General features: G+C 39.2%; 1 protein-coding gene and 1 pseudogene across 11 annotated transcripts in view; both read right to left on the bottom strand.

The window, feature by feature from the left end:
• Window positions 1–27762, bottom strand: part of MAGI2 (membrane associated guanylate kinase, WW and PDZ domain containing 2) — a 1353221-nt gene that overhangs the window by 269924 nt on the left and 1055535 nt on the right. The window lies entirely within an intron of this gene.
• On the bottom strand, window positions 5732–7089 carry LOC131762868 (pyridoxal phosphate homeostasis protein pseudogene; annotated as a pseudogene).

Raw genomic sequence — 27762 nt, 5'->3', positions numbered from 1 at the left:
TCTAAAAGGCATTTCAAATGTATGAGCTTCAAAACTAACTCTCCATTTCTAACACTCCTCCCTTTGCCCAACTTGCTCCTTTCATAGTCCGCCCCATCTCAGTTGATGACACCTCCATCTATACAGTCTAACTCCTTGAATTCTTCCTTGATATCTTTTTACCACATCCATCTATTCCATTAGCAAATCCTGTTAACTCTACCTTCAAAAGCCATCTGGAATCTACATCTCCACTGCTCTCACACCAGTCTAAACTACTTGGTACTGCCTTCCTACCTGTCTGTCTCTTTCTGCTTTGCTATAGTCTATTCTCCACACTGTAGCCTGGTGATGTTTTACAGAAGTAAGTCAAACTGTGTCACCACTCTGCTAAAAACAAAACAAAACCCTCTGTAGCTTCCCTTTTCACTCAGAATAAAATCGAGATCCTTAGCAGGACTCATGCTATCTTTTTGACATATTCTATCACTCTCCTCTTTAGCTTCTTCTCCTCCAGCCAGGATGCTCCTGCCTTTCTCCCTGCTGTTCCCTCTGCTTGGGAAACTCTTTTCTCAGAGAGTTATGTGACTTGCTCCTTCCTTTTATTCAGGTTTTTATTCAGATGCCACTTCCTTAGAGAGGTCTTCCCCAGCCTCCCCATAAAACAGCAGCACATCATTCACTTAACCACCTTAACCCTAATTTATTTTTCATTATATTTTTTCATACTGCAAATAAATTTTGAATGTACTAGGTACTGTCCTAGGTTCTGAGAGTATAACACTAAACAAAATAGGCAAAAATCCCTTTCTTTCATGGAGCTTACTTTCCAGTGTGGAGAGGGTCAATAAACAAATTAAATAGCATGCCAGATGAAAATAGGTTGTATGGTGAAAATCAAAGCAGGGAAGTGAGATAGGATGTGTTGGGTCAGGGTAGTGGTTACTGCTTAATAAGAAAGTCTTTGCTGAGAGAGGGCTATTTGAATAGAGGTCTGAAGGAGGTGAGGAAAGAGAGCCTTGTGAATGTGTTGAAAATGAGTGTCCTGGATATAGAGAATGGCAAATGCAAAGCCCTGAAGCAAGATCTTGCTTGATGAGTTCCAGGAGAACATCAGTAAGGAGAACAAGGTAGCTTGAAAAGGGCAGCACTTCTCACTACTTCCATTATATTATAGATCTATTTTTTTTTTATTGCTTATCTCTCTCCTTCAGAATGTTGGCTCCATTAGTGCATGATCCAACATTTTGCTTTTAACTGCTTTATCCCAAGAGTCCAAGACTGAACCATGTTCATAGTACAGATTCAGTATATATATTTTGAATGAATTGTCATGCACTATAGAAAAAAATGGCTATTCACAATCCTTTAACATGCTCCATGCTTTTTAGCTTTTCTTGTCTTGTTTATGTCCTCCACCTAGAATGCATCTCTGCCTTTTAAAAGACTATCCTTTAAGACACAACTCCAGTGATACTGCTTTAATGAAACCCTGCCTGGTCGGCCATCAGCTAAATGCCATTTTCCCCTTTTCTGATGATTCTTAGTGTTGTCATCACTGCTGAACAGAAAGCTCCATGGGACAGTGAGCATGACTTTGAGTCTCCAGGGTAGAGCACTGTGTGTAGCCTGGTGGCTAATCATATGCACCAGGTGCTCAGTAAACAGTGAGATAAATGAGTATCTGTTGAAGGAAGTGAGTTACTTCATGATTTACCTTATCCAGTCAAAACTGCTATTACGTTCTATGGTAGTTTACAAAGTAACACAAGATCCCTAGATGTTGGTCAGCATCACAGAATTTGAAACTCCTTTTCAGAATAGCAGAGTAACTATAAGCACCAACCTCCTTTACAGGGAGGAATCATGGCAAAGGGAATCCTTCTAAATGGTGTCCCCTTTGCACTCTCCATGGCACTGTATACATGGGAGAGTGACCGTATCCTTTTCTTTGCCATTCAGTCCATGGTTTCCTCCCCCACCCCCTCTACTTTTAAGCATTCCAGATTGGTAATGCTGTTATTTCAAAACTAAGAGAATCGTGAAGTTTAGGCTAAAACACTGCTTTAAATCTGCAATACACTGCTGACTGTTTACAAATAAATGTAATATAAAGAAAGAACGAATATTTGTTGGTATCAAAAAACAATATGGCTTAACTTTTGCTTACCATCCATCACCTTAAATGACCTGGCTTTTCAGAGGACTGACAATTCAGGCAGAAAAATCACATTTTGGACAAACTGAATCAGAAAGTGTGAAAATACCTATTGCAAATGTACTGATGTGGTAACAAAGAGAAGACTGTGTATATTTGTCGAACAGAGAGGAAGTGGAAACAAAAAAATTCACAATTTGTATGGAAACACAAATGACCCCAAATAGCCAAAGCAATCTTGAAAAAGAAAAATGGAGCTGGAGGATTCAGGCTCCCTGACTTCAGATTATACTACCAAGCTACAATAATCAAGACAGTATGGTACTGGCACAAAAACAGAAATATAGATCAATGGAACAGGATAGAAAGCCCAGAGATAACCCCACGCACATATGGTCACCTTTTCTTTGATAAAGGAGGCAAGAATATACAATGGAGAGAAGACAGCCTCTTCAATAAATGGTGCTGGGAAAACTGCACATCAGTAAGGAGAACAAGGTAGCTTGAAAAGGGCAGCACTTCTCACTACAAAAGAATGATTAGAACGCTCCCTAACACCATACACAAAAATAAACTCAGAATGGTTTAAAGATCTCAATGTAAGGCCAGACACTATCAAACTCTTAGAGGAAAACATAGGCAGAACACTCTATGACATAAATCACAGCAAGACCCTTTTTGACCCACCTCCTAGAGAAATGGAAATAAAACCAAAAATAAACAAACGGGACCTAATGAAACTTAAAAGCTTTTGCACAGCAAAGGATACCATAAACAAGATGAAAAGACAACCCTCATAATGGAAGAAAATATTGCAAATGAAGCAACTGACAAAGGATTAATCTCCAAAAATATACAAGCAGCTCATGCAGCTCAATATCAAAAAAACAAACAACTCAATCCAAAAGTGGGCAGAAGACCTAAATAGACATTTCTCCAAAGAAGATATACAGGTTGCCAACAAATACATGAAAGGATGCTCAACATCACTAATCATTAGGGAAATGCAAATCAGACTACATTACAAATATAAAAATCAAAACTACAATGAGGTATTGCCTCACACCAGTCAGAATGGCCATCATCAAAAAATCTACAAACAATAAATGCTGGAGAGGGTGTGGAGAAAAGGGAACACTCTTGCACTGTTGGTGGGAATGTAAATTGATACAGACACTATGGAGAACAGTATGGAGGTTCCTTAAAAAACTACAAATAGAACTACCATATGACCCAGCAATCCCACTAGTGGGCATATACCCTGAGAAAACCATAATTCAAGAAGAGTCATGTACCACAATGTTCATTGCAGCTCTATTTACAATAGCCAGGACATGGAAGCAACCTACGTGTCCATTGACAGATGAATGGATAAAGAAGATGTGGCACATATATACAATGGAATATTACTCAGCCATAAAAAGAAACGAAATTGAGTTATGTGTAGTGAGGTAGATGGACCTAGAGACTGTCATACAGAGTGAAGTCAGTCAGAAAGAGAAACACAAATACCGTATGCTAACACATATATGTGGAATCTAAAAAAAAAAAGGTTCTGAAGAACCTAGGGGCAGGACAGGAATAAAGATGCAGACGCAGAGAATGGACTTGAGGACATGGGGAGGGGGAAGGGTAAGCTGGGATGAAGTGAGAGAGTGGCATGGACTTATATACACTACCAAATGTAAAATAGATAGCTACTGGGAAGCAGCTGCATAGCACAGGGAGATCGCTTGGTGCTTTGTGACCACCTAGAGGGGTGAGATAGGGAGGGTGGGACGGAGATGCAAGAGGGAGGAGATATGGGCATGTACGTATATGTATAGCTGATTCACTTTGTTATACAGCAGAAACTAACACACTATTGTAAAGCAATTATACTGCAATAAAGTTGTTAAAAAAAAAAAAAAAAAAGAGGAAGTGGATGTGCTAATGTAGTTCCACTTCACTGTTACCAAAGACTTGAAAGGCTTCTCCTTAGTTAATTGAAAGGCCAATTAGCAGGCCTTTTTAAGAGCCAGCAAGCCCAAGTCAGATTTTCTTTTATTTCCTCATCCAAACCCTTCTCTCCCTCTAATCATCAGTAATGTTAATGATGAACTCAAGCAAAGTATTTCTCATGGTAGAATATGGGTTGCATTGTCTACTTTTCCTACAGGGTGGCATTTAAAATAACAGCACTTTGATAAGCTCATTTTTTCTCCAATTTAAATCCACTTTAACTTGGCTACTGCTTCACTAGTTGACACTGGTTTCTTGTCCACATTCCAACTATGGGCATAAAATAAAGTGCTATCTACAGTGTTCTTGCCTTTGAAACTGTCATCAAGTCACTTAAATAAAAGACATACTGCCAAATATTAATGAAGCTTATTAGAAAAGTGCTATGATGCAGAAGATCCCTAGGATATAAAAATGGTTCTATGCACTAATTTCAGTACCAAATGACTGTATTTTTTTTTTTTTTTTTTTTTTTTTTTTTTTTTTTTTACTGAAATGCTCAATGATGCTCTAAATATTGGAAGTTCTGAGAAAGTGGAATGAGTGAGCTATCCATTTGCCACTTAGTCACATGTTCACAGTGGCCTTTTCTATTGGTTATTAAGGCCAGTTCCATCTTGAATCAACAATTCAGTTCAGGTTCCCGAAAGTCATTGGTATAGTTTGTTTGTATGGTTTGTTTGTTTGTTTGTTTGTTTTCAAACTCACATTTTTATTTAATAGACTCTGAATATCACACTATAGCTTTGAGTGAAATAGTACAGGAATCGTAATGGTTTAAGTTTTACAAAATTGCATTTCGGCAGCAGCTTCATGGGAGTTGTTTCATAAAATTAAAGACTGGGGCTTGAATAAATAAGAAAAACCCACCTGGAAAACAAACAACGACCCAGACTACAGTCATCTGTCATGACTATCCGAGAATTGTGCTTTCTGGGTTTCGAAGAGCTAGCTACTCTATTAACGTCAAGACTTGCAAAATTCTGCCTTATAAACATGGTTGGGAGGGGAGGCTATTAGTATGCCTAAAAAGTGCTCCCAGGATCAGGAACCTCAAAACCAGGCCTTGTTGGAACCGTGAGCCTGAACCGGCTTTGAGAGGATCTTTCATTTCTGGGGAGCTATGAGATAAGTAATCATCATAACGGGAACTATGGTGGCAGAAGAACCATATCATTTGATTCTCATCACCATTAGGGCCTGGGGCAAAAGCTCAAAGTCCTGTCCTGGAGGAGGATGTTAGAAAGGCCCAAGGACCGCTGCTGTTAGTTGCCCTGTAATTTTCAGGGTTAGCACCACACGGTGGCTGAGGATACAGCTCTCATCAGCCACAACATGGGTTTGGTGAACTAACTCGAGCCAGGTCCCGAAGTTACCTGTAGTGCCATTCCAGAGTGGAGACCAGTGTTTACTGGGTGGGGTGGAGACTGGGGTCAGAAACCACACTGCTCCAGAGCAGCAGAGATGGCTACTCAGTGCGGTTTGTACCGAGTTGGTAACAGGGAATTTTCTTTTTTCTTTTCTTTTTTTTTTTTTTTCGCGGTACATGGGCCTCTCACTGTTGTAGCCTCTCCCGTTGCGGAGCACAGCCTCCAGACGCGCAGGCTCAGCGGCCATGGCTCACGGGGCCAGCCGCTCCGCGGCATGTGGGATCTTCCCAGACCGGGGCACGAACCCGTGTCCCCCGCATCGGCAGGCGGACTCTCAACCACTGCGCCACCAGGGAAGCCCGGAATTTTCTACTGAAGTGGATGACAAGTGGGAATCCCTTTGACTTTGGTGATTATAGGCATCAGTCACCAAGTTTTAACCTGGGAACGGCATTCATGGGTTAGTTGGTACTCCTGGGCGATGTTCAAGCCTGAATTCAACTCCTGGCTAGTGCCCAGGTACCTGTTCTGCAGAAAAGTCTGGATTCCTCAAATCCAATCCAAAGTCACTGCTTGAAGGGAGCTTCCTGTGTCAGACACTAAGTCAGATGGTTTCCATCAACACATAATCGTAGGCGTGCTCTCTCCAGGCCCTGAGGAGGGCATGGCTGTGCTGTGACATGGGGGATGTGAAAGTGAAAGCCCAGGTTGAGTGCATAGTCTGTCTTCCTGGACCCAGCCCTTGAGCTGGGCCGCTGCTCAATGTGCCTGGGCCACCTCTGCTGCCAGGGCCTTCAGCTCTGCTGCAAGCCTTTCCAGGGCAGCTTTCTTGAAGTAATCTCACTCTCTAGAAATGGTGCTTCCTATTCGGACATTCGCAGATCCCACTTCAGTCATGTGTTGGAAGTCCACGGACAGGCCCACGTTCAGCTCCATCTGTTTGGTAAGGATGCTCAGTTTCCTTCACAGCTCCTCCCAGAGAGGCAGTAACACCTGGAAGTCTGGGTCTGGTCCTTGACTAGGATCGTGCCCAAAGCTCCTGATGGTCACCAGCACCACGAACTCCAGGCCGGGGCACTTTGTGTTTACGTGTTCCACCATGGCCACCATGGGGGCAGGCCGTGTTTGCTCTCCTCTCCGCTGGTGTTAATCTGGTCCATAACCTTTAACCTTTCAGGAGAACCTTTCTTCTGCCATGCACTTTTCACTTTGTCTGCCGGCTTCACAGAATCCACTGTTTCCAGCATGGAGAGATTGGGGACAGCCATCAATTTGTTGACATTTTGTTTCTGTAGATGGCCAATGAAGTGCCATTTGATCTCAGGACAAGAAGACAGAATTCTAGGATTTGATGCTTTTTCAAGCAGCTCCTGAACACAGTTCTCCCGAAAGTGTGCCGCTGGTGACTGTAGGCCTCGATCCCCATGTCTGCAGGTTTGGTTTTGCTGACTGCTACCAGCCGGGGCTGGATGGCTGGGACTTCCCACGGCTGCCATGCTACCGCCTGCTGCACGCACTTGTTCACTGCCCTCAGGGCGAACCCGTCCCACAGCTCTGCAGCAGGCTGCCAGCTCTCCACATCCCCCGGGGGACTAACGTCCTGGTATGGTTTTAAGAATAATATTTACATAAGACAGGCAGTGTAATAGCCAATGCCAAGTAATCTGCAACTGAGAAATTTTTGAATAATTTCACCAAAGAGTTTTAAATCCTACTTAAAACAGTCAAGTGAATAGAGAGATACATACATTCAATTCAGGATCAAACGTTTTAACTATCATTAGCATTCTTTCCAGAGCATTAAGTATATCCAGGAAAATTTTGCTTCATCTTCATAATTTCTGTAATCAGTAGGCAATGTCAGTTGAGCTATCTGAATATTAACCCCACAGATAGAAAAGAAAGGGAGCATTTACACCTAAAACTCAGTCATATGTTCATCTTTGTCAACTGTATAATTTTAGACTTTTATATTCAAAGGACAACATTTGTAAAATAAAGGTTAATTTTATTTATGCTTGTAAAAGTATTTTATATATTTTCACCTATATTACTGTTATACAAGCTGTTAATTATGAAGACAGTTATTAAAAAATGAGAAATGGCTTCTGATCCTTTGGCTAATGAACTTAAGTAGAGGCAGATACCTTTTAGTACTAAAGTGATAATATTATTTATTCATTTCTAGACACTATACTCCTGCTTTGCCAAGCAGTGATAAGATAGTTCATGAGGTTTAGATGTATAGATTATCTATTGTGAAACCCAAGTTGTATTAGATGTGGTTCTATATACAGTAATTTAGAATTATTCCAGCCTATATGGTAGGTAATTCACTCATTCACTCAGCATTCATTTGGTTCTATTACCAGGTTTTAAAAATGTAGTAAGTTGTTAAAAAATGATTATTGACGTCTTTCAAATTATGCAATGGAACTTGACCCAAAGGCAAGTTCTGTCTCCATCTCTTCCTGGTGTATGATCTCTGGTACACTGCTTAACCTTACCTCTGTTTTTAATTCTGTAAAATGGGTTAATATCAACACCTTTTTCATTGAATTAGTGTGAAAAGCAAATGATATATTTTATGTCAAAATATTTCGTAAAGTGTAATATAGATAAGAAATGTCAGTTATTATCATTATTGTAATTATACTATTATTGGCCCTTTTGTATGATACGTTTGTGTTTACTGGAACATTTTTATGATCTTTCCTGCTTACTTTATTAATCTATAAAAATAATAAAATATTTATACTTCTCAGATTTTATTTGAGTTTCCAGTTTATGAACTTAAATTTTCAATATGTATTTTAAAAGCAACATCAGCTCTACAATTCCCAATTATTTAACAATTATTGGTATAGTTAGATTTTTGGATTCTAAATTCTTCAGTAGAAGAACATTGGGTGGAATATGACATACTGAACGTGGTGTTTATAAGATTTTATTTGGTTGGAATAAAGATGCTGGGAGTAGAGATATGGATGACTAGTTCATGTGTAAGATGGCAAGGATCTGGACCAAGGAGAGCATTGGAAAGCAACACAATTCAGTGAATTCAAACTAAATTACAAAGGAAAATCTGACAAGCTAAATAATAAGTTTAATGTAGACAATGAAAGAATATTGATTACCTGGAGAATGGTAATATCAGTGATAGAAAGAGGGCATTTGAAAGGATAAGCCATGTTGAGAAGGACATATGGCCCAAGAAACTGACTTCTGTTTTGGCCATGCTGGTGTTTGAAGTGTTGTTCATGGAATATTTTGTTGATCATATCTTAAAAGCAGTTTAAAATATGGAAACACAAATCAAAGATGAAGATGTAGTTTTAAGTGTGATGAAATGATAGCAAATAATGATCATGGCTAGTAACAAATGACTTATTTATGTTATGTTATGACTGATGACAAATGACTTATGTTACTTATGTTATGACAAGGGGTATTTTAAATGCTTTCTACATGCTAACTCTAGTTTTCACATCAAATATTATCTCCAATTTGCTGATGAGAAACCTGAGGTACAGAAAGGCTAAATAACTTGCCTTATATTACACAGCTAATAAGTAGCTAAGCCAGAATGAGAATGGATGAGCTCTTCCAGGAAACAAAATAGAAAAAGAAAAACAAAAGATGGAATGAAAGGCAATTCCCATGGGCAGGGGGAAAATGAAAAAGAAGGAAACCAGATTCCAGGAGCAACTAGAAAAGTAGGAAAAGAAGGTCAGCTGAGCTTTGTCACAGAACAAGGCAAGGCAGAGCTTCAAGGAGAAGGGTGTGGTCTACAATGTTAAGTACTTCTGAGAGTTCAAGAGCAATGAATTCCCAGCTAAGCCTCTGGATTTGGGAGTGCTGATGGGACAGAAGCTTGGGTTAAATTGGTGGCTTCAGAAGCCAAACTACAGAAGATCAAGGGGATGGATATGAAGAGAGGGAAGTAATAGGTAAAGAATAATTTTTCATATTTGCCTATGAAAGATTGTGACAGAACGATAATATAAAGAGACTAAAGGGACAACTGAAGTTTTTAAAATTAGAACATCATCTGATGCATGAGACTGTTTCAGTGTAGTAAAGAAAGAGGCAAAGATGAGGACACATAGTATTTTTTTCTAGACCATAACTCCAGGTGAATAGAGGTAGAATACCTTCGTAAGTGCTCATAGAGTGATAACACATTTAGGCTTCTTTGTCTTCTTTTTAATTTAAAAAAAAAAAAAAAGTCAGTATGCAAACTCTTGGCACTTTTCAAAAATTATTAATTTGTTAAAGGATCAGAGGGGGCCTATTAATACAAACAAAGTACTACATGAAATGGGTGTATATATATATATATAGGCAAGCAAAGCAAATTTAGTTGAAATGGAATTTTGGGAGAAAACCTCACCCAAAAAGTTGCAAGTTTTATTTTCAAATGCTAATGTTTTTCTTAAATTAAAAATTAGGGGCATTTAATTTGCATATAGAAATACTAAGGTCAAGAAAGAAATTTAGGCAGGTAAATTTTAGCTACCCCCAAAAGTACTATGAAAATTATTTAATCATGTAGGACAAATAGCATTGGGTATATTTTGGCTAGTGAAGGGCTGATTACAAGACAAGGAAATGGACACAAAGCTTAATAACATAAAAAATTCAAGTTCTATCTATGTGATTGTCAATTTAAAACATCAAACATGGATTTTCCAACTTGAATAATAAAGAATAGAAACAAAGTTACTATCACAAACAGAATAATAAAATCAAAATATGTATGAAAAGTTATAAAGCATAGAAAAAAAGACATAAAAGTTACTTTTTTGATATAAAGAAATATACCAAATGAATTGTTTGTGAATTGTCATGCACAATGTTTGTGAATTGTCATGCACAATGGCCAGTAGGGCATTGTTTGTTTACTTTTCTGCATTTAAGGCTGTATATACCTATGTTAAGCAACACTTCTTGTTTTTTTTTTTCAGAGGCAAAAGAAATCATACATCTATTTGCTATTGTGTCGATTTAAATACTCCTGATACTAAAATGATTTTTTTTAGAATGACTTTAAAAAATTATTGCATTTATGACCTAAAATTACAGAAAGTTATGGGACTAGGAGCTCTGGAGACATGAGTTAGCATGGAGACACGTGTCAACCTATACTAAGTTAACCCATACTAAGATACTGTTCACTTTGCAAGGCCTCTCCTCCATTTGTCTTAGAAAGATTAATTAAACTTAATGTGTCTGTACTATTTATCATTCAGCTGAAGCCTTGGTGCATGATACATAGTGCAATGATTGATTTTATAACTGATTCTTCTTCATATAATACTGTAATGAACCCACACTGCCTTAAATGGCATTAGTCCAGTAGAAGACTTTAACAGTAGCTCAGGAGCCACCTACTATGTTCTCAGAATGAATATTATTGCTATGGACATTTTGTTAGATAGGATGCATTTTATAATGACATATTAATATGATGCCATGCAGATTAAGTACTTATAATGCCTCGTTATTGCTTTTTCATGACTTCCAAAGATATAAAAACGATGCCTTACAGCTCCCTGGAGGAGGTTAAAAGAAAATAAGTTATATTATGGAATTAAGAAGGCACACTAATGTAGCATGTTCATTTTCTATAAAAATGACTTATGTCTTGGCCTTGGTTCAGGACTCACCTATCAAAATAAGAAGTATCTTGGAAGTAGGAGCTCTGATTTATCTTATATGTTTGTGTGGTGGTGATGGGAGAGAGAATAGGCACGATGGACACAGAAGAAGAGTGGAACTTTGTAGGACAAAGAACTTGCTGCGGAATTATTATATTATCAAGAAAGGAAGAGGGCACAGAAAAAGATGCTGAGTATAAGACGGACATCAGTTATAATACAAATTTCTCACAGCTAGCCCTGGGCAGCATTATCCATAAGTTTGAACGTTTAGAACTGGCTCCATCAGTAACAGTTTATCAGTGTTAACAAGGGGCATGTCCACACATGGCCTCGTGGCCTCTGAGGTGACTGTTTTTCAGTCTATTGTCTTTTGCTTGGTAACTTTAACAATCATTCTTTTCTCAATCAATTATAGTGACTGTGTAGTGTGTCCAAGTCATGCTCCAGTATAATTAAATGTTTAATGTTGTTGTTTTTTAGCTATGTAGTTTCTTGTGTATATATTTATTAGAAACTATAAAATTAGCTGACTTTGCCTCTGGTGGTAATTATATTTTGATTCTATTAGATTGTATTCAACTTATTGTGGCTGTTTCTATCAGAGGATAGGACATTGATTCCCAGAGTTAATTGTCAGGCATACTGCTTTATCATGGATGAACTTTATCCAGTTTGCTGATTTGGGAATTCTATCTAAAGGCCATAGTTTTATACTGTTATTAGACCAACATTTGTAATTTTGTGGCTCACTATTGTCCATTTATATTATTTTAGAGCTGGAGAGGACCTATGACATAATCTAATTTACTGTCATATTTTTGGACAGAGGATACTGAGGCAAGAAAGTAAGAAGTTATTTTCCCAAGTTTCCAAGCCAACTGTTCTGGTTACCATTTTGTGTTGTGTCTCACTTGGAATTAAGTGTTTGCATTTTGATTTCACACAACTAAGTGAAATCATTAAATAATATGACCTAGTATTAAGTGAGAGATATCATCTGGACATTTGTGGGCTAGAGGGCTAATGCACATCCAAAATGAATCACGTTAACTGGCATATACTTGGCAGGGTTGCATATTTTGTCATTTTCCCAGAAATAAGAGTTGATGATAGAGTTCACACACCCTGTTATTCCTTTTATTTCTTACAAGCACTGCTGTCTATAGAATTTAGTCATGCTATTCACACTGGGTTCTTCCTTGGAGGGTTTCAAACATTGATCAGGGGTATTATTACTAGCCCATTGAGCCCAACTGAATCACATAGTTCCTTGCTCACATATACACATAAATAATTATAGGCCTAGAGAAGACTGGACATTATGCCAGAAGCTCATTTTAAAGGATATTATCATTCTCAGCCAATTAGCTCAGACTCTATTATATTCAGAATTGCAACTGTTCCAACAAGGATTGAATGTACATTAAGATGCTAATAAATTAAGTCTTCAAAAGTAGAGATTTTTTTCTGTTCTGCTTCCACCTCATTTCTGTCCCATTTCATTTTAGTAAGTTTTTAACTTTAGAATCAGTTAGGAGGTAAGGTATACAAACATGTTCGTCATTTTGTGGAAGAAGTTATGGTCATATTTTTCTCCCTGTTTATTTCTTCTTCTCCTTCTTTCTTAGTACTGATTTTGTTTTGCTTCAACAATTTCTTATACTTCCCTTGGCTCACTCCAAAACACATTCTTCTTTTAAACCTTTCCCATGATGGAAGCTTTGCTATTTCCACAGTCAGTCAGAGAAGATATTTCACTGCATCATAAGTCTTTGAGTTGGGTACTTCCACAGATATGTCCCAGGATGTCCACTGGGAAGTTTCTTAGGTGTCCATCTGTCATGAGTGATAGAGAATTATCTACAATACTTTGCTATTTTTTTTTTTTTTAGTTTTCATAATCAATATTTATTATGAAGGTTTTACAGTTGTGTTAATAAATATACATACATATTTCAATTAATATATTAAGCACATAAGACTTCACTAGAATATTTAACTATATGTAAAATAGATGCTCAGAAATTGACAATAAATTCAAATTTTATATATATATATAATATATATATATATATATACATATATATATATATATATATATATATATTTTTATGGTACGCAGGCCTCTCACTGTTGTGGCCTCTCCCGTTGCAGAGCACAGGCTCTGGACGGCAGGCTCAGTGGCCATGGCTCATGGGCCCAGCCGCTCCGCGGCATTTGGGATCTTCCCAGACCGGGGCATGGACCCGTGTCCCCTGCATCGGCAGGCGGATTCTCAACCACTGCGCCACCAGGGAAGCCCTCAAATTACGTTTCTTGTTCATATAACTAACAGATAGTCTCTTCTACAGTGTCACTTTGTCCCCTATAGCTATTACTTCGGATGGAAGTGTTTTCAGATACAAAGTTGTCTCTTTTCCCTTACATTTTCCAAGGTGCACAGCAAGCAATGAATAAAAGCTTACGTATTACTTCCCTTTCACCAAATTTTAGCCCAGTAATGAACCTGGGTGTGTAGAAATAAAAATTCATCTTTTACATCACATTTTAGTGTTGAAACAGATGCAATTAGGTCCTGTCCTTCTTCCATTTACATTGAGGAGATTAGAGAAGAAGCTCTTTAAACATTCTGAGATCCTAATGTTGGTTTCTACATGAATTCCAAGTGGTGTTAATAGTATTTTCAGAAAGGGTGCTTTACTTACTAGCTGAGAAGAAAATGAGCTCTGTAACCCTTTGGGTATACATCATAAAACAGAGCTGCTAAAAGAATTTTCTATTATTAACCTATCAAACTCTTACAGAATCTACCTATCAATGGGAAGTGGGCAATTTTGTTTTCTTTGCCTTTGCCTCAGCAGATACTGTCAATTAAGCTAAATAAAGCTCCAGAAGAAGCCATAGTAAAGTTAGTTGCAAACCAAGAGGGATTCAACTATAAAGAAGAAAACATGAAACTCTTTTTATTAAGAATTTGAGCAGAACTTAAATTCTAACCTCCAAGTGAGTAGCTACTGCTAAATCCCTACAGATTTTATAAACTATATTGAACAGCAGATGAACAATCCAGGATTCTGGCCGCAGAACTGATAAACTCTGAATCCTGGAGCTTTGTTGTGTGTTTTTTCTTTCTTTCTTTACTTAAAAACTAGATAAATTAATACTTTCCCTACTCTTGTTTCACCCATGATTCTCCAAGGAACACTGAGTTAGCTTTCTTTAAACAGTTTTGAGACACTCATAAAAGTTCCACATATGAATTATTTGCTTTGCTTTTTTCCCAAATGGCATAACACATATTGTTTTTTCCTTCTACAGACTGTCAGTTCTTTTGGAATTGAACAGTACTGCATAAAACAACTACTGCACATTGATTTTTTTTCTTTTACATTTACTCAGGCTGATTTTCCATTCTATAGATTAGTGGCTTAGCTATCACACTCTTGAAAAAAAAAGAACTCTTTGAGTATTGAATGAAAATGCATTTGTCCTTCTTGTCTTCTTCTCACCCTCTGCAGGGAAATTTTCACTCTAGTGAGCTTTCAGAAGATGTATTGTTACACCCTGCTGAGCCAGAACAGGAGACTATGGATGATTAAACACCAACAGTGTATTGTTTCCATACTAAATACAGAAATTAGCCATTGGCCTCCACTTAATGATTCTATAATCTAATTAGACAGATTGACAACACCCAGAAGGGAAAAGATAAGAATGCATATCAGCATAATAAGTTAAAATGGAGAAAGTGGCATGTTAAGATGTATGAGAATGTAAAATCACCATAACACTAACTTATAATTCAAGCATTGTTTTGCAGTTTTCAAAATATTTTTATAGTCACAATCTCATCTACCTTATACTATGATGCCAGCGATTTACTGGACAAGGATATCAGATATATACTTGCGTGTTAGATTATGATGAACAGAGTATGATGCAAATTCTCAGTACTGAACTGTAATGATCCTCTTCCTGTAATTAATTTTTCTCTGAGGACCACATTCCTCACTTCAACATCTCAGCTATGTGAGCAAAGGGCTTTCAGACTTTTTACTTCGAGTAAAAGAGACATCATGTACTTGGATTGATGTAAAAACTTCAAAGATGTTTCTACATCCTATGTGGAAGTGAATTCTCTTGGGATCACTTCTTGAGTTACACTACATTCCTTTTTGTGTCCCAGGCTTGAAACTAAACCAGGAGGCAGTCTGTAATTAGGAGTCTCAGAGATCTGTCCTGGGATTCTACTTCATTACACCTTAGTCTAACTAGTTAGGTCAATTTTATGTATACATAGATTTCTTTCCACAGAACATAGTTTCATTTGAACTGTAATGATCATATGAAATCTTCTTACGGCTCTAAGTTCTGTGTTTAGATAACTTGGCTATCGAAATGACATACTTGAAAAAAATTACTTCATAGGTCTTCTTGTTCCAAGAAGTTTTGAAATACCTTTAATTTGGTACTTCTTAATAACAAAAGATACCATTTATTGATAAAAAATGTGAAATGGCTGCAAGATATATTTGCTGGCTTCCTCCCAGCAAAACACCGGGGTATATGGCAAGGAAAAAAAAAATGCTATTATAAAATATCATGCATTCTGTGCATTGATTTTGAAGCTGCCTTTTTAACCAGCCAGCCAGAGGTATGTAAGATATGCATCAACATAGTTTTGGAAGTTCTAGCCACAGCAATCAGAGAAGAAAAAGAAATAAAAGGAATCCAAATCTGAAAAGAAGAAGTAAAGCTGTCACTGTTTGCAGATGACATGATGCTCTACATAGAGAATCCCAAAGATGCTACCAGGAAACTACTAGAGCTAATCAATGAATATGGTAAAGTAGCAGGATACAAAATTAATGCACAGTAATCTCCAGCATTCTTATACACTAATGATGAAAAATCTGAGAGTGAAATTAAGAAAACACTCCCATTTACCATTGCAACAAAAAGAATAAAGTATCTGGGAATAAACCTACCTAAGGAGACAAAAGACCTGTATGCAGAAAATTATAAGACACTGATGAAATAAATTACAGATGATACAAATAGATGGAGAGATATACCAAGTTCTTGGATTGGAAGAATCAACATTATGAAAATGACTCTACTACCTAAAGCAATCTACAGATTCAATGCTATCCCTATCAAACTACCACTGGCATTTTTCACAGAACTAGAACAAAAAATTGCACAATTTGTATGGAAAAACAAAAGACCCCAAATAGCCAAAGCAATCTTGAGAACGAAAGATGGAGCTGGAGGAATCAGGCTCCCTGACTTCAGACTATACTACAAAGCTACAGTAATCAAAACAGTATGGTACTGGCACAAAAACAGAAATATAGATCAATGGAACAGGATAGAAAGCCCAGAGATAAACCCACACACATATGGTCACCTTATCTTTGATAAAGGAGGCAATAATATACAATGGAGAAAAGACAGCCTCTTCAGCAAGTGGTGCTGGGAAAACTGGACAGCTACCTGTAGAAGTATGAAATTAGAACACTCCCTAACACCACACACAAAAATAAACTCAAAATGGGTTAAAGACCTAAATGTAAGGCCAGACACTATCAAACTCTTAGAGGAAAACATAGGCAGAACACTCTATGACATAAATCACAGCAAGATCCTTTTTGACCCATCTCCTAGAGAAATGGAAATAAAAAGAAAAATAAACAAATGGGATCTAATGAAACTTAAAAGCTTTTGCACAGCAAAGGATACCATAAACAAGACGAAAAGACAACCCTCAGAATGGGAGAAAATAGTTGCAAATGAAGCAAATGACAAAGGATTAATATCCAAAATTTATAAGCAACTCATGCAGCTCAATAACAAAAAAACAAACAACCCAATCCAAAAATGGGCAGAAGACCTAAATAGACATTTCTCCAAAGAAGATATACAGATTGCCAACAAACACATGAAAGAATGCTCAGCATCATTAATCATTAGAGAAATGCAAATCAAAACTACAATGAGATATCATCTCACACCAGTCAGAATGGCCATCATCAAAAAATCTACAAACAATAAATGCTGGAGAGGGTGTGGAGAAAAGGGAACACTCTTGCACTGTTGGTGGGAATGTAAATTGATACAGACACTATGGAGAACAGTATGGAGGTTCCTTAAGAAACTACAAATAGAACTACCATAGGACCCAGCAACCCCACTAGTGGGCATATACCCTGAGAAAACCATAGTTCAAGAAGAGTCATGTACCACAATGTTCATTGCAGCTCTATTTACAATAGCCAGGAGATGGAAGCAACCTAAGTGTCCATCATCAGATGAATGGATAAAGAAGATGTGGCACATATATACAATGGACTATTACTCAGCCATAAAAAGAAACGAAACTGAGTTATTTGTAGTGAGGTGGATGGACCTGGAGTCTGTCATACAGAATGAAGTAAGTCAGAAGGAGAAAAAGAAATATCGTATGCTAACACATATATATGGAATCTAAGAGAAAAAAAATGTCATGAAGAGCCTAGGGGTAGGACGGGAATAAAACACAGACCTACTAGAGCATGGACTTGAGGATACGGGGAGGGGGAAGGGTAAGCTGTGACGAAGCGAGAGAGTGGCATGGAAATATATACACTACCAAACGTAGGTGGATAGCTAGTGGGAAGCAGCCGCATGGCACAGAGAGATCAGCTTGGTGGTTTGTGACCACCTAGAGGGGTGGGATAGGGGGGGTGGGATAGGGAGGGTGGGAGGGAGGGAGACACAAGAGGGAAGAGATATGGGAACATACGTATATGTATAACTGATTCACTTTGTTGTAAAGCGGAAACTAACACACCATTGTAAAGCAATTATATTCCAATAAAGATGCCAGAAATATAAAAAATAAACAAATAAGATATGCAGACAGGGTATATGTTAGTGAAAAGGGAATGTATTGTTTTCTTCTAACTAGAACTTTCCCTCAATGTCTTTCTCCATTAATAAAAACCATGGAATTCGTTTAACAGATTAAGTTCAATACACATATACACACACAACACATATAACACACAGAGTTAGCAGCGGTGGGGGGGGCGGTGATAAGAAGAGAGGGCAGGTAGAGGAGGAGCACATGATGCCACACCTGAGAGATGGTGACTTTATGAGCCATACGGTTCAACCTCCAGCCAGAGAAGAAACACCTGAGAAGTGATCATTTAGCCTCGGATTAAACCTCCAATTCTAGAGAGCCGACTACTCTCCTGGAAGGCAGTAGCACAGTGGTCAAGAAGGGGTTGAATCTCAGCCTTACTATGTACTGATGATGTGAGCTTGGCTAGTTTCTTAACTTTTCTGGACTTAAGTTTCCTTATTTACAAAATAAGAATAATGGTATCTATACCACAGGGTTATTGTAGAGATTAAATCAGATATTATATTTTAAGAGTTTAGCACAGTGCCATGAAACTCTCAGTGAATGAATATTGTTATTAGTTAGACAACCCATTGCATTGTAGGGTAGCTCTGTCATTAAGCTATTTAAAAAAATAAATCAGGGCTTCCCTGGTGGCGCAGTGGTTAAGAATCCGCCTGCCGATGCAGGGACACGGGTTCGTGCCCTGGTCCGGGAAGATCCCACATGCCGCGGAGCAAGTAAGCCCGTGAGCCATGGCCGCTAGGCCTGCGCGTCCGGAGCCTGTGCCCCGCAACGGGAGAGGCCACAGCAGTGAGAGGCCCGCATACCGCAAAAAAAAAAAAAAAAATAAAAAAAAAAAATAAAAATAAAAAAAAATAAATCAAAATCTGTCTCTGTATAACTTTCACCCATTTGTGGTTGTTCTCCCATCTGGAAAAACCTAGAAGAATTTGATGGAAAACAAGGCTGCTCCTTCTTGCTTTTGGCAGCTACTCGGTGTCCGAAGCACTATGCATTCTCTTTGCTGTATGCCTTGGCCTGTAATTCTTCCCCTCTCCCATCCCACTGAGTTGTTAACAGTGTAGACTTCGCTGGCAAAATATAAAATGAATCCTACCACCACCACTTCTTCCTGAAAAGGAATCAAAAAGGGAGTCATAAAATAAAGCTCAACAAAGAAAATATAAATTGTGGAATTGAGAACTTAGTTGTCTTTGTTGAGAGTTTATACTCCCCGTACCTGGTATGCTTGATAAATTCATAATCTCCCTTCAGGTCTCTGAATCATGTTTCCTCTGTGAAATCTTCCCTGGACTCTCCCCATGCCCCCTCCTCCTGTGAGAGACTTATTCCTCTGTTCTCCCTAAGCAGTCTGTCCACATCCCTTTTAGTATTTATCTCCAGTTGCCACTTGAAATTGTTCACATGCTTCAGTTACTTGACCAGACTATATGTTCCTTAATGGCAGAGGCTGTCTTATTCATCTGTGGGCTCCCAGGACCTGAAAGGATGGCTGATTCATGGGGGGCAAACAGCCTGTTTATTGAACAGCATCATCTATGGCATAGTGGGTAAACATATAAAGTAATTTTTTTCTACAGTTACTATTTTCATGCCCCTGGGAAAATTCTTAACTTTCCAGTCACTTTTGGCTATCATATGTCCAGTCTCCTTAACGCCTTCAACTTCCTAAACTTGATTTAAATCTCTTTTGCTCCTACCGTCCGCATGGGTTTTCCTGGGACCCTGACGGCTTTTTTTTTTTTTTTTTTTTTTAACATCTTTATTGGAGTATAATTGTTTTACAAATTTGTGCCTTTTTTTTTTTTTTTTTTTTTTTTTGCTATACGCGGGCCTCTCACTGTTGTGGCCTCTCCCGTTGCAGAGCACAGGCTCCGGACGCGCAGGCTCAGCGGCCATGGCTCACGGGCCCAGCCGCTCCGCGGCATGTGGGATCCTCCCGGACCGGGGCATGAACCCGTGTCCCCTGCATCGGCAGGCGGACTCTCAACCACTGCGCCACCAGGGAAGCCGACCCTGACGGCTTTGAGGTAAGGGAGGCACGGTCTGCCTCTGGGGCACTGCCTCCTCCTTGACTCTTCAAGGTCCAGTTTTTCCAGTGTGTTATGTGAAGAGAGGAGGGTGTCTTTATTTAACTCTGGAATGGCATTCTTTTTTGCCGTAGGTTGTGGCTGTTTGTCTAGTAAAAGAGAAATGGCCATTGAAGTGGCAGGTACCCGGTGGCTGGCTCTCTTATGGAATCGATCTGTGGATTCATCCTGGGGTCAGTGCAATATGTGGCTCAAGCTTGACCTCTTTCACGTCCATGGTGCCCCGCCTGCACTGCCCAGCCTATTGATGCTGGGTTTCCTTGCCCAGCAGGCACTCTCTTGGGTGGTACATGGAAGATGGCGGGCTCCGGTCAAGGTCTCTTCCCCATGGTCACTTCGACCACAGAAAACTCACACAGCCTTGCCATGCCAGATACTTGCCATGTCTCTCACTCTCTATCCTGCCATCTCCCCCCGATTCACTTCTCTTCTCTTCTGACTGGCAAAGGAAGCAAGTCCACTGCCTGAGCAGATGTCTAATGTGGAAATCAAACCACCAACTCCCCTTCCTTTAGGCAACCCCAATTTCAATGAGTGATGCCCTTAGGGCCTCCCCTTCACTTGGATTGAGGTGGAGAAAGGGAGCACCCCTCTCTTTCTCCTGGGCACCATTGGATTACCTCTTAACACAAACGCTGCATCCCACGTAAGAAAAAACTACCCTGGAGATTCTCTTTTTCCCTCTCCAGCTTCTGTTTGTACAGACTAGGGTGAGAGTGGAGGGGTTGATTGTGGTGGGGTCATTCCACAGCAGCCTTAAGGGAGGCTGACAGGCCCTAGAGCCAACTCTGTGAAGAGTACCACTCAACATCCCGGTATAAAGTTTGTTGAATAAATGAATGAGCAGGGCTTCCATGGTGGCGCGGTGGTTAACAATCCGCCGGCCAACGCAGGGAACACAGGTTCGAGCCCTGGTCCGGGAGGATCCCACAAGCCGCGGAACAACGAAGCCCGTGCACCACAACTACTGAGCCTGCGCTCTAGAGCCCGCGAGCCACAACGACTGAAGCCCAAGCGCCTAGAGCCCGTGCTCCGCAACAAGAGAAGCCACCGCAGTGAGAAGCCCGCGCACCGCAACAAAGAGTAGCCCACGCTCGCCGCAACTAGAGAAAGCCCGCGTGTAGCAACGAAGACCCAACTCAGCCAAAAATAAATAAAAACATTTATAATAAAAAAAGAATGAGCAAATGGATATATCTATTTTGAATAATTCTTAATAGAGGGGAATATTGTTGCTGTGCAATGAGGTGCTAGGTGGATTTTGAAACAGAACAAGAAGAGTCAGTGATGGAAATCCAATGGAAAGCCCTGGACTTCTGTCTCAGGGCTCAGTTGCCAGCTTGCCATCTTTGTACAACCTCCCCTTGTCTCAGCACAGTGTATGTTCATAACATTAATTAGTTTTGCTGCTGCACACATCAATAAGAGACCGGGAGAATTACCACCAAAAAAATTGGTCTTGTATTTTTCAGAATTTGCAAAGCTGAATAGGGAGGAAAATGTCATTTCTGCCAGAGGCACAGCATCTTGCTCTGTTCTTAAGTAAACTCACTGTCAGGCAATCCCAGAAACTGCTTCCACTTGCCTCTGGGCAAAATGTCTCCTTTTCATAGAAAAATGTCACCTTTTCTCTGGGAAATGGCAGGTAGTTCTTTTTTTTCCAAAGGAAAAATGACCTTTGCATTTTGTTAAAAAAAAAATTCTCAAGGACTCGGCTTTGATGAAAAACACTGAAAACAATTCCATACCTTTTAATTTGTACTTGAGGTTTTAGTTTGTAAATTCTGAGATTACACCTGTCACCACCGATGTAGCCTGTAAGCGAATGGCAACGACCAGAAAGTCCTGGCACCTTGTTTTCCAGGAACGTTCCCTGCACACAGGATGGATTCTTGTAAACCCGGCTCTTGGCTCTTGCTGCATCTAACGCCCCCCGCCAGCCCACTCCTACCACACACACACACACACACAAACACCACACTGCACAAACACCCCCCCACATACACACTTTAATCTCATTACTGTAACACTTCAAAGCTTTTATGTGCTAATCCAGGATTACAGTTTTATACAAGTCCGTGAGAAACTGCTCTGAAAAAATGCCAGTGCTGCAATATAGTTTGTCTATCACCATGCTTAAAAGTATATTTACATGTACACACTACTATATATAAAACAGATAATCAACAAGGACCTACTGAATAGCACAGGGAACTCTACTCAATATTCTGTAATAACCTATATGGGAAAAATAGCTGAAAAAGAATGGATATATGTATATGTATAACTGAGTCACTTTGCTGTACACCTGAAACTAACACAACATTGTAAATCAACTATACTCCAATATAAAATAAAAATTAAATTAAAAGGTATATTAAGTACTTCATAATAAATTTAGAGATGTGACTAAGTCACTTTTTAAAATTCATGGCAAAATTTTTCATTCTCTTATGAGAAACAGAAGAAAAGATATCCAGTATTCTTTTCTTTTTTCAGGTGAGAAAATAGGAAAGAAAAACAAGAAAGAAGCAAGAGGAGTGAAAATTTCAGGACACAACACTTTAAAACAAAGAGAGAGGGAATACAAAGGTGTTGATACGGAGAAAGACAGTTCTATGTTATTAATCTTGCTTTCACAAAACAAAGTTCCCACTTCTTTTGTCAATATCTCATATACGTGGCAAAATGTTTTCCTTTCTGACAATAGTTTTCACCATTAAGAGATGCAAAATTCACCTTACAGAGTTGGATTTTCGAACAAAGTAGTAAATCAGATGATGACGCAAGATTTACCGTGTGTGCTCTTGTCAGTTCATGCAAATCCTCAGCTGAAGCATGTGAGAGGCACATAATTACACTGCATACAGGACTAAGGTTTCTGCAGCTGTGGCAGTTTTGATATTTGCAGACTCCAGCACACTCCATCTCTAATTTCACTGGCAGCTTGTAAGAACCAGCAGAATTACACTTATAAACAAAGGTCTGCATGGTAATTTATCTCCTATTGACTTCAGTGACGTCTTCTGGTTTAGAATGCTAAGAGGTTTATAATTATGAACTAGATCTAAGACTTAGCTGATGAAACAATGAAAGACATATTTCTTGCCTCTTTTTCTCACATTGCACATATATCTGTAGATGATGATATATATGTGTGTATATCTATAATCAAACTCCTCACTGAGCATTTACAAGCCTACGTGACAATCTGTAGGAATATGCACCAACACCCTATATAGCTATTTAATTCAGGGAGTATTATTCTCTCAACAGAAACATTTACGTTGCCTTATACATTTTCCAACTATCTTACCCTCCTTAGACTTTTCTTTTGATTTGTTGTGGTGCAGGATTGACATGCTTTTATTTTCGAAGGGGTTATAATATCCAAAAATGAGGACCCATCATTAAACAAATGAAGATTAAGTTACTGACTTTTCTAAAAGTGTCTAGAAGATGTCTTAGAATCTAATGCATACCTAAAAGACACCCAGCCTAATTTTCAGTGACATGTTCACACATAAGAAGTTGAAGGTCCTATTTCAGCTGCCAGTCTATCAACAGAGTAAGGGTCATCAACGTGGCACCACGATTCTGAAATTTTTCTGACCATCTCCTTTAAATCAAAAACTATTTAAAGAGGCAAGAGTTGCTTTGTTAAGTGTTCAATGCAGAATCATTTTACTCCCAGGGTCCAAAGGGGGAAAGCCTAAGCTGCTCATAGATATTTTCATGTATCTATCATTCCCAGAATGCTAAGGCTTCCTTCAAATTTGTGGAAAAGAGTCTCATAAATATATTAATAATTGGTACTAATTTTGAGTGATTCCATATGGTGTGTCCTATTCTAAGTACTTTAAATGTAAATAACTCATCTAATGAATTGTTTAGTTAAACTGAACAAAGAAAAGCCTTAGATGATTCTCTAACGGGAACATAAATAATCACAGAGGAAGCTATGATATTACAGCACATCTCATGCCTCCATAGTAATCCATGTCAGCGTATCAGTGCTTCACAGACTCATTCCACTGTGCAATCAACAAGTTGGATATCTGCTATATATATGGCAGTGAAGTAAGCCTTGAGGATTTGTTAATGATCAAGTCAGACACAGGCCCTGACCTCTGACAGCTTATAGTCAGGTGGGTCGGGGGAGGCTACTAAATAATGAGAGATTACAATTCATTTGGGGGAGGGGGTGGATAAAAATAAGCACCTTTTATAGTTTCTTTATTTTTTTATTATTATTTTTTTATTTTTTTGCGGTACGTGGGCCTCTCACTGCTGTGGCCTTTCCCGTTGCGGAGCACAGGCTTAGGACGCGCAGGCTCAGTGGCCATGGCTCACGGGCCCAGCCACTCCACAGCACGTGGGATCCTCCAGGACCGGGGCACGAACCCGTGTCCCCTGCATCGGCAGGCAGACTCTCAACCACTGCGCCACGAGGGAAGCCCGAGCACCTTTTATAAAAAAGCAGATTGTTTCCTGATGAACCAAAGGCGCAGTTCCATTAGTGAAGGGAGAGAGTAGCAGGAACTGAATGAATCTGACATTGTCTATGAGAATACATATGCTAACCCAGACACCAGAATCTGGTAAATTTCTGTATCTATTTGGATACTTTCTGGTTCATTTATAAGTAAGGGTATTGGTTATCTGACCTCAGACCTAAAAAGTTGAAATGATAAAAACCCCTTACTTGCATTTAGATAATACCTTTATTTCAAGTGCATCTAACTTAAGCTGAACACTTTTCCCTAATAAATACGCTGACAACCAACAACCTTCTCCAGGGAGCAGGCATGAAAAATGTTAACCCTATAATCTCCAGTCCATTTCCGTTAAACTTAAATAATAAGCTTTTCAGCTTCTTAAAATGCCAACTTTGTATCCAGTAAGGGTACTCTAAACACCATCCCTGGTGTTACAACATGTAGCACCATTCTGAGCTCTGCTCTTAGGCTGAGTGGAGGCCTCACCCACTTTCTCCTTTAGCTCCTAGGAGGGCCAGTGAACCTGTACTGAAAACTAATGTTAAGGCTTTTGTGCAGAATAACTTACAAATAACAGTGACAAAAGCACATTTAAGTGCATTGACTGTCACGATGTTAATAGGTACAGTGGTCATGAATATTGTAACTCAATTATCGTGTGACTTATCCAAATGGATATCACTGCTGAAACTAGAAAAAAAAATTAAAGCAGCAAACTTTGCTACATCTGTGTTAAAATGGGAATAAAGCTCTTAATACTGGGGCACAGATGAGAACTAGGATAGGACCTGTGTAGCAGTTATCCCTTCTCAAGTGAGCTTTTATCTAGACTGTGATTTTACATGAAGATGGCATAAACAGCACTGTATAGGCATTTACAAAGAAAGAAAAAGACAGAAATGTGCAAAAATAAAGAGGTACTGTAATAGCATTTATTTGGGTTACAAAGGTCTCTTTTTAAAACACTAAATGAGTTATTGATGAAGCATAGCATAATTTTAAGAACTGACGCAACAAATTTTTTAATCCTTTCAAGTGGTTTGGTTTGTAGCCAAAATCAAGTATTTCGTCGACTATGGCATCTGTATCACCTACATACCGTCATGGAAGGAGAACAGTGGATAGAAAGTGTTTAGTGTGGCTCTCACCCTCGCTCTGAGGTGTTCTGTTATTGATCTGAAGGATACATCACTAGCAGTGGGGATGTTAGTTATTTCAACAAAATGAAGTTAGGTTCTGAAACTTAGGTGAGTTTAGAAAGAACCAAGAGTAAATATATTGTGACAAGCTAAACAAGCACAGTTTATTTCTCCTCTCCTGGAGATATTGGTACCGGTCAGCTGGCTAGAAATTCAATTCCGTTTTCTGGCTTTTATAGAGCACAAGATGTTTTTGGAAGCATCTAAAGCTCATAAACATGTAAAAAGGCAAAAATGACATTAATATCAAGGGATCGTTTAGAAAATTATCCAACTTGGATTTGAGTGTGAATATTTTGAAGATCTTTCAAACTGAATTGCTGCAACCATTTCCTTTGTTTTTATTAGAAAGACAGAGCTAGAGGCCTCGTGATTTTGCTGCTCATAATCTCTGGATGCTGTATTATGATTCACTAGTATTTATTCATAGCACCATAGAGAACTGGAAGGCAGAAACATTATCAACACGTGCCAGAAGACTGGGAGAAGGTAGAATGCCCATGAAAGTCAAAGATAATTTTCTCAGGGCACTTTGAACAAACTCAAGGAAGTCAGAAACAAAGAAGCCATAGGAAGGATACTGCAGTAGATGAAAAGATGACTAGGGACTTTTTTTTTTTTTTTTTTTTTTGCCACTTCTCTCATCCAAACGTGGGGCTTAGTTTCCGTCCCCTTTTATCTGGGCTGACGAGTGACTTGATTTGATGACGTTGTGCCAGTTCCAGGCTAGGCCTTGAGAGGCTTGACAGCTTTCCCTTTTGCTCTCTTGGAACTCTGAGCCACCATGTAAACTGGTTCAGCCATGCTGCTGTTGAGACGGCATGGAGACAGAGAAGCTGCACCAGCCCTGAGGAGTCCTATCCATCCCAGCTGAGGCCTCACCTTGCACATCCCAGCCCCAGGGGAGCTCCTGATGGTGGCGGCTGCACAACACTCCCAATGTGAGACTAGTGGATGAGAAACACCCAGCCCATCCCAGGCAAGAAACTGGAATCTTGAGCAAACATTTGACTGCGCCTTTAAAACACCGAGTTTTGGCATGGTTTGCAATGCAGCGTTAGAAAACTAAACAGATACTTCAAATAATAGAAAGGTTACATTAGTTAATTTGCTTCCAGCAATTGACAGAACCATCTAAGTGATTTACACTACCTAAGTGTGAACACTTATTTGAGGAGGTGGGTGGTGCTGAAGCACTGGCTGATTCACTAGGATGTTTTTATAAGGCAGCCAATCAGTAAGAGAGGAGTCATGGGAGAGACCATCGCAGTGTGTGCTCAAAATTCAAAAGGAAGCCTGCCCTGGGTATAAGTTGATTATGAGGTGGGAAAACATGACACAGAAAACACTTCTGAATTACTTTTTGGGCTTTTGCATACATATAGATTTTTCTCAGGAGATGTTTAATTAACAAGTGTAGGATTTCATCAGACTGCTAAGGAGCTAATAATGGTTAGAGAGGACCAAAGAACACTGTGGTAAGGCAGCGTGGGAAACCACCAGGTAACCATTAAGTGGAAATTCATTACTGAAGGGCCAGAGCTAAGAGGCGCAATAGCTGCCATGTTGAGAGTAGGGTGGTCATCTGTCCACACAGCACTCAAGGTCCCAGGCTAATCTTTGCCGTTCCATAGAGAGCTAAAAGGTAACTAAAATTTCAGATAGTGCAATCATGAGATAGAATACCCCAAAGAGTGCTAAAATCCCAAAGAATGAGAAATTGCACATAGTCCTAGCCTGATATGAAAGATAAATGTAAAGATTAATTAGCTATAGCCATAGACTCTACCCCAAAAGTTAGTCCCCAGGAATATTCATAAACACTCCTTCAAAGAAATTCTGAGCATAGGCTTGTTTGAGAGAGGGTCAGGCTAGGATGGAGAATGCTGG

The sequence above is a fragment of the Kogia breviceps genome, chromosome 9 (genome assembly GCF_026419965.1).
Source record: "Kogia breviceps isolate mKogBre1 chromosome 9, mKogBre1 haplotype 1, whole genome shotgun sequence".
NCBI lineage: Eukaryota > Metazoa > Chordata > Mammalia > Artiodactyla > Physeteridae > Kogia > Kogia breviceps.
This window is presented reverse-complemented; position numbering and strand designations above follow the sequence as displayed.